The following is an 8,913-nucleotide window of genomic DNA, read 5'->3' on the forward strand; positions in this document are numbered from 1 at the left end:
ATCCAATGGGAAAAATAAACTCTCTTCAGCAAATGGTACTGGAAAAACTGGATAATCACCTGCAGAAAAATGAAACTTGACCCCTATCTCTCATTATTTACAAAATCCAACTCAAAATGGATCAAAAATCTAAATATAAAGCTTCAAACTATAAAAGACTAGGGGAAACTCTTGGAGACATTGAAATAGGCAAAGATTTCTTAAATAAGACCCCAAAAGCCCAGGCAGTAATCCCCAAAACAGACAAGTGAGATTATGTCAGGCTCAGAAGGTTCTGCACAGCAAAAGAGTGAAGAAACAATTCTCAGAAGGGGAGAATATCTTTGCAAACTATGCCTCAGATAAGGGAATGAGAAGACTATACAGGGAATTCAAACAGCTTATAATACAATTAAAAATGGGCACCTGAGCTAAACAGCCAACTCTTTCAGAATGACATACTAATGGCCAAAAATCATATGAAAAAGAAATGCTCACCACCTCTTATCATAAGGGCAATGCAAATCAAAACCACAATAAGATAACACTTAACCCCTGTCATAATAGCTAAGATTTAAAAATAGTCATAATAATTAGTAAGGGCTGACAAGGCAGGGGAGAAAAGGGAGCCCTCCCACAATGTTGGTGGGTATATAAATTAGTACAGCACTGTGGAGAACAAATGGAGGCTCCTCAGATACCTACAAATAGAACTCCCATATGACCCAGTAATTCCACTCCTGGGTATCTACCCGCAGTGCAGAAATACACTCAGCTGGGAAAGTGCTTGCCATCGTGTTTATTGCATCATTATTTACAATTGCTAATACATGGCATCAACCCAAATGTCCAAGAACAGATGGCTGAATTTAAGAAATGTGGCACATGTACACGATACAATACTACTGAGCCATAAAAAAAAAAGACCCTGGCATTTGATAGAAAATGGATGAATATGGAAGAGTGAAAGCTAAGCAAAGCAAGCCAGAATTTGAAAGACAGGCATTTTTTTCTTTTTATTTTCTTTTTTTTTATTATCATCATAATCTTCTTTATATTACATTGGATTACATATAACATTACAGTGTATTACATTGTTTTTTCAAAAGGGAATGCCATGCATGTCAGTCAGTACAGAGACATTAATCTCCCCACTTCAACATTCAATATCTTTTCTATGTTTTCCCCAATCATTATTTTTATTATTCTAATTATTTTTTAAAACAGTCAATCGCTATTTCTCGAAAGACAGGCATTTTAGTCCCCACTTAACATATATACTAAATGTCTGCACTCTGTAGCAGAAACTGAAACAGTGGAAGGTTTGACAGCGGAGAGGGCATCTGTATGTATCAGATGCAGTGTAAGAAGAGGTAGGAAGGAGGGGTGGTGGGAGGATATCGGGGGATATTTAATAGACACAAAAATGAAAAGTTATCTGTTGAGAGTGTACTTGGTAATATCTCTTAATTGACTGATATGCACTGTATTCATGCTGTAAAAATCAATTTTGTACGCTGTAAAGATATACAATGATTAAATGTAAATTTTAAATGTAAAATAACTAAATAAATATAAAATTAAATAAAAAGATTATTGGGGCCCTTGTCTACACAATTTCTCAAAGATCCATTTGGAAAATGAAAACTTAGTTTGTAAACTTACAAACTTTTAATTTGTTATTTTAATGGAAATGGAATCAAAATCTGTTTATGTAGAGATTCTCAATACCTTGTTTTTCTTTCATTAAAAAGTTGATATGTTCGGGGCCAGCAGGTGGCAGTTAAGGGTGTTGGACTCCCACATAGCCAACCACAGTTCGCATTCCAGATTCAGAGGCTTGAAAAACACACCAGGCATGTGTGTGTGTGTGTGTGTGTGTGTGTGTGTGTGCCAAAAAATCCAGAGAGCAGAAGTGATTGTGGCTTGGCCATCACCCCTGAGGAGTGATTTCTCAGTTTCCCTCTCTGTCTCTCTCCAGTGAATACACTCATCCTATGGAAAAAAATTTTATAAAAGATATGCTTGGGAAAAAACAGAAATTGTGAAAGATCATTCAACATAACAAGAAAATGCTGCTAGCAACCTTCTTCACATTTACAAACATAACTTGAAAGAAATGACTAATTCCTGAGGATCTCAAACTATCAAAACTCAGTCAAGATACAAAGAAAACTTAAATAATCCTGTAACTATTAAATATGCAATTTAATGTTCCCAAAAAACAAATCTCCAGGTCCTGGTCACTTAGAAAAATAACAATTTTGTACAAACTATTCCAGAAAATAGAAGAGGATGAACACTTTGAACCCGTATATGAACAATTCTACAAATGATGAAACATACCAGTTTCTTTATAAGTACAAATTGCCACAATTCATTCAGTGTGAAATAGATAACTTTATTAGCTATATATTTAGGAAGTTAAATTCATAATTTTAAAACTTTTTGAAGAAGACACCTATCAATAGATGATTCCCTAAAGAATTGCTCTAATGTTGGAGGACCAGCAGTTAGCGTAATGGCTATGTCGCTGGACTCCCACATAGTCAACTGTGGTTCGCGTCCTGGACCTGGTGGCTTAAAACTCACACCGGGCGCATGTGCGTGCGTGCCCAAGATCCTGAGAGGAGAATGGAGGAGAAGGGATTGCGGCGTGGCCATCCCCCATGGGGAGTGATTTCTCGCTTTCTGTCTCTATGTGTCTCTCTCTCTGTCTGGTGAGCACACGCGCCCTATAGTGAAAACCTCTCCAAAAAAAGAAAAAGTGAAAACATTCAATTTTCTTATTAAAAGTTTATTATTTGGATTTTTTTCTTGCTTAAAATAATAGTTATGCGAGGCCCATACTTTTTAGAAATGAATACTAAAATATGTAGGAATTGAAATAAGGTAATACCCGGGATTTGCTCCAAAATGTATTTTTAACTGAAGAGATAAAAAAAAGAGGAAAAGGAAATGAAAGGTGAAGGAACATGACAAAAGTTTGATAACTCTTTATTTTGTATGTGATGTTTGAAAACACTCTTTAAATCTTTCTTTTCCAAAAAGCCATGAAACTGGACAATGGAGGAGCTTCACCTAACCTCCAATAGGTAGTATTAAATATTAAATATAAGGACATAATAAAAGGACATATCAAGAAAAGGATCTAATCCATTTCTGTAAATGTCTTCCAAGTGATGAGAATCCTAATGAAAATCGTCCGCTCATAGATTGTCAGTATTTGCCAGTAACTGTGCATCTGAGTGAACAGGCATCTCAAATGTAAGACACAAACTCTCACTGCAGGGCATTTAGAGATGAACGTTCACAATTGATTCTGATGATAGAGAACACTAACTTTGAGTTCCAATTAAGGGAAATGTAATCCCCAACGAGAATTCCATTCTTCTCATTATACAGCTGGTACTATAAAATCTTGTACACAATTATTATATTTCAAATGCTATCAATTAAAAACGTAGAAATGTGTTCTCTCTTGTTATGTAAATACCTGCATAATGTTGCCTCTTGGCTTTCAAAGACTGAAATACTTACCAAAAATAGTTTGCTTACACATATTATAAAGGATAGTTTTTATTTTGTTTTGTTTGTTTTAATTTGCTATAGGGCACATGCACTTACCAGAGAGAGACAGGGAGGGGGTAAAGTGAGAAAGAACCCCAAGCAGAAAGACCACACCACAATCCCTTCTCCATTCTCTTCTCAGGATATTGGGCACCCAGCATGCTTTTCAAGCCCCCCAGGTGTGGGACTCACACCACACAGGCAGCCATGTGGGATCCAGCTGCCCTAACCACCACACCACTGACTGTCCCCCCACACACCTTTTTTTTTTTAATTTGCCTGAGGACATGTCTCACCAGACAGACTGAGAAAGAGGGAGAGAGAGAAAGCACGCCCCCACCCATGGGATATGGTCATACCTCAATCCCACTTCCACTTCTTCCTCCTTTGGGGATTTTTTGGCACACGTGTCACCTGACGTGTGTTGTTGTTGTTGTTTATTTGTCTTTTAAAGGTGTAACAAGAAAGGGAATTTATTGAAGAAGAGGGAAGGAAAAACAGAATTCCCAAGAGGGAGTGGTTCCAGAAAAGGGGATGCCCTAAATTTAGATTTTAACTTAAAGCTTCCACACATGGAATGCAGTTAGAAGTATTTTCTCTAGTTATCTACTATTTGATATTCATGGAGAGGCGGCTACTTGGTGCACATGCCTGATAAAGTGTAACCTCACAGAAAGTGTTTTCCTTTAATTTCCTATGGCTTGTGCATTTTATTTGGTTTGTGGGTGAAGCCTTCTCTCTCTAGTGATGCTGAAGTGTCTGCCTTGGTTTTCTCCACAGTGAGTTTTCTGATGTATTATTCAAATTTCAGTGGAAAGTTTTCCTACATTCCATGTCTTCATATTGTTTACTTCCCATCTGTGTGTTCTCTTCTCTACTATGAGAACTGACTTTACACTGAAGATGTTCTCACAGTCATTATATTAACAGATTTTTCTCACCCTTTGGGTTCTCTTGTTCTATTAAGTTTTTACTTCACCTAGAGTGATTTCCCTCATTTATTACATGTATAGGATTTTCTCCAGATGTGTTCTGTGATGATCAGTGAGTTTTAACTTCACAGAGAATGATTTTCCACAAACATTACATTCATAGGGTTTCTGTCTTATGTGAGTTCTCTGATGAAAAATCAAGGCTGATTTCTGATGGAAGGTTTTCCCACATTCACTACAACTAAAAGGTTTCTCCCCTGTGTCTTCTCAGATGTTCTGTGAACCCCTAGAAGAAGCAAAAATCTTTCCCGCATTCAGTACATTCACAGGGCTTCTCACCTGTGTGAGTTCTTAGATGTTTAGTGAGGGTTGATTTCTCCGTGAAGGACTTTTCACATGCATTGCATTCATAAGATTTTTTTCCCCTGTGTGAGTTCTCTGATCTTTAATGAGGTCTGATTGTCTGAGAAAGGCTTTCCTCCATTCAAAGCACTCATGTGGCTGACCCCCTGTGTGTGTTTTCTGATGTACAGTAAGGGCTGACTTGATGGAGAAGGCTTTCCCACACTGATGGCATTCATAGGATTTTTTCCCTGGGGTAGTTCTCTGATCTTTAATGAGGTCTGACTTTCTGAGAAAGGCTTTCCTCCATTCAAAGCACTCATGTGGCTGACCCCCTGTGTGTGTTTTCTGATGTACAGTAAGGGCTGACTTGATGGAGAAGGCTTTCCCACACTGATGGCATTCATAGGATTTTTTCCCCGGTGTGTGTTCTCCAGTGTTGAGTGAGGGTTGATTTTTCACTGAAGGATTTCCCACATTCATGACACCCATAATGTTTCTGCCCAGTATGAATTCTCTGATGTTTAGTAAGGTCTGAAGTCTTGCAGAAGATTTTTCCACAATCTTGACATTCATAGGATTTTTCTGTGTATGTTCTCTGATGTCTTGTGTGCGCTGACTTCTGGTAGAAGGTATTTCCACATTCGTGACATCCAAACAGTTTTCCTCCTGTGCATTGTGTAGCAAGAGCTATTTTTTCACTGAGTAAGTTTCCACATCCATTATGTTCAATTACATTGTCAACTGAGTGGCTTTTCTGAACTGGAATGAGATGTGACTTCTGGCTGAAAGGGAAAACACTCAGATGTTCAAAGAGAATGGGCTCCTCAAAGAAACTTTCTCCACATTTATTAAATTCATAGTGATTCTCTCCTAGATGTATTCTCTGATGAGCAGAGATGGCATATCACTAAAGGTTTTCCTATATTCAGTATAGTCACAGGTTTTCTGTCCCATGGAAGCACTCTCATGTGTGAGGACAAGTGAATTTTCACATAAAGTTTTCTCATATTCACTATATTCAAAAGGCTGCTTCAGAAATTGATTTCTCTGATGTTGAATGAGGTCTTCATTAAGACAGAAGTCTTTCCATTATAATAATATTTTTATCATATTCACAAGTTTTCTCTTCGGGATAAATTATTTCATGCATATCATCATAGAGCCATTTTCTACCTTTGTTAAATTCATGAAACTTCTGTCTTGAATAGTTTCGACTGGTATTGATGAATTCTAGGTGGCTCTGGCCTGGGAATTCTTCCCCTAATATCCATGGTTCTTCTCCTTGCTCCAATTTGAGGATAGCAAATGGTTTAAACATGCAATACTCCCTGACATGAGATGGCTGGAGTTCTCCAGCATCACATCCCTGTACAGGGCTCTCTGAGCAGGGTCCAGGTGCCACCACTCCTCCCGAGCGAAGCCCACTGACACATCCTTGAATGACACTGAAAGCTCAAATGTGATAGTTTTTCACGGTGTTGGAAGAGCACTACAAACCATGAGGGCATAGCTTTGATCCTGCAGGATCAGGATGGGAGGCATCGACATATCTCTAATGGTGTTGTACTATGCCAGCAGCTCAGAATCTCACAGAGCTGCTTTGGACCAAGAAAGCTGAACGTAAGCCTTTCTGATAGAATCCTAATCCAGGACATAAAGCATTAGCATCTTCCGGTCACTGTAATACAGGCCAGACCCTCTGGAACTGCAAACCGGGAGTACCCAGACAAGGCAGGACTGAGCGTGGGAGGCCGCTGGCTCCTCGGTGGTCCAGGCTGACCTGCTCGGTCATGCCTTTCTGCCATCCTGGTGCTGAGGGGCTGGGCTCCAGACCTTCCCCCTGGGCATGACCTACCAGCTGGAACAGCCACCTGAAGTGTTTTTTGAGCAGCGGGTCCAGAATTTGACCTGTGCCGTAGACAGTGTGGGATCCAGCTCCCCTACCCACCAGAACACAGCCTACCTGATAGCAGATAGTTTTTGCCTGTGATGGTTTGGATTCCCTCTCCTCATGTAGACCCAATGCAAAAGGAGCCTTAGGAATAAATCGTCGACTCCCCAGTGTTCTCACTGTAGCATTCCTACTTCTCTCCCTCCCACACCCCCCTCAGAGTTGGTCTCAGGCCTAGATCATCCCAAATGACAGCAGACTGAGGAAGTGTGAAAGCACCAGGACCAGCTGCTCCCCATGCATGAGGAGCAGGTGGCCTCTTACCTTCTCTTGCACTGAGTCGCTGCATCCAGCCTTTCCCCAACCTCGCCAGTCTCATTCATTGTGCCTGGGCCAGCACAGGGCCTCTGACTGGTGCCTGTTTTCAACATTTGGCCGTGTTGGGGACTGAATGTGCATGTCCCCAAAAATTCACACGCTGAAGGCCTGACCATCCATGTGACTGTATTTGGAGGTGGGGTCTCTAGGGAAGTAATTAAGATCAATAAAGTCGTATGGGTGAGATCTGATGAGATCAGGGTGTCCCATTAGGAAAGGCACAGAGACCTTGTCCCCTCTCTCTCACTCTCTCTTGCTTACAGCTTGCAGGCTTCAAGGGCAGGTCACGTGGGCACGTGTGGAGAAAGTGTGAAGGTGGAGAGGTAAGAACGCTTGCTAGACAGCAACCCCACTGCTCCTTCATCCTCAACTTCTGGTCTCTAGAACTGCGAGAAAAGAAATGTCTGCTGCGTAAGCCCTCAGTCTGTGGCTTTGGTTACAGCAACCTGAGGAGGTGAGACAGGCCTCTTACATCCAACCAGCCCGCCTGCGACCAGTTCCCACTGCCATACACAGAAGGCTGCTGCTCCTCACAGCAGGCCAGTAAAATCCCAGTTCCTTAGCCCGATCTCCACAGGCACTCGGGGGAGGGAACCATCGCTCTCACTTCCCCTCTGCCCAGCTCCTACTCGGGGCAATCCAGTACATCCTCCATGAACTCTTCTGGCTCCATCCCGAGTCACTTCTCTGCCCCTGAAAGCCACAGCATGGTCTTTCCCTTCTCTGTTGAATTGCACTTTCTTATGTGTAATTCTTAGATTATCCTCAATGTACACCTGACTCTTCAGGAGTTTACATGGTTTTTAAAACTCAAGCCTATCTAATTAGTGTTTTTTAAATTTCGCAAGGTCAGCAAAAAAGAAAAAGTGGATTCAGTAAATAGCAGATAAATAACTGAACATTATTTGATTACTTATATTAAATATGTTCTCTCTCTCTTTTTTTTAAGGGTTTTGCCATAGGACACCATGATTTACCAGAGAGAGAGAAAGAGAGGAAAAGTGAGAAATTACTCCCCAGGGGATGGCCATGTTGCAATCTCTTCTCTTCCAGCCTCCTCTCAGGATTTTGGATACTCACACACATGCACCTGGTGTGATTTTCAAACCACCAGTCAAGGGCTTGAACTGCCATCAGCCATGTAGGAGTCCAATGCCATAGCCACCACAACACCTGATGGCCCTGTTCCCAATAACTGTTTTGTTTTTTATATTTAATTTAATCATATACATCTTTATAGTGTATAAAGTTTCTTTTTGCAGCACAATTACCACACATATCAGTTAAGACAAGGACATTATTATACACTCACCATCATCAGCAAGTAGCCTTTGATTTTTTTGTCAATTAAGCATACTTTTCTTTTTCTTTTCTTCTCTGTTCCCTCCCTCCATTATCCACCCTGTATTACCCCATCCTTTCTATCTCTAGTTTCTACTGCTGCCCTCCCTGCCACTAGACCTTCTAGACTTCCCCTTTCTGCCGTAGAGCGCAGACGTTCGGTACATACTGAGTGGGGACATACAAAGTCTGTCTTTCATAGTCTGACTTGCTTTGCTTACCGTTAAGTCTTCCATATTCATCCACTTTGTATCAAATGTCAGAGATTCATTATTTTTTATGGCCAAGTAGTATTCCATGGAGTACATATGCCACACTTTTTCAATCCAATCATCTATTTTTGGACATTTGGGTTGATTCTATGTCCTAGCGATGATAAATAATGCTACAATACACACTTATGTGCAAGTGTTTTTCCGACTAAGGATTTTTCTTTCTCTTTTAAAGAGAAGAACTTTATTCTTTTTTTTTTTTTTT

At 40.5% G+C, this 8,913-nt stretch overlaps 1 pseudogene; it reads right to left on the minus strand.

Moving 5' to 3' along the window:
* Positions 1-4,550: 4,550 nt before the first annotated feature.
* LOC106733465 (zinc finger protein 37A-like) lies at positions 4,551-6,284 on the minus strand (annotated as a pseudogene).
* Positions 6,285-8,913: the final 2,629 nt, after the last annotated feature.

Source organism: Tupaia chinensis, unplaced genomic scaffold (assembly GCF_000334495.1).
Source record: "Tupaia chinensis unplaced genomic scaffold, TupChi_1.0 Scaffold143811_1, whole genome shotgun sequence".
Taxonomy (NCBI): Eukaryota; Metazoa; Chordata; class Mammalia; order Scandentia; family Tupaiidae; genus Tupaia; species Tupaia belangeri.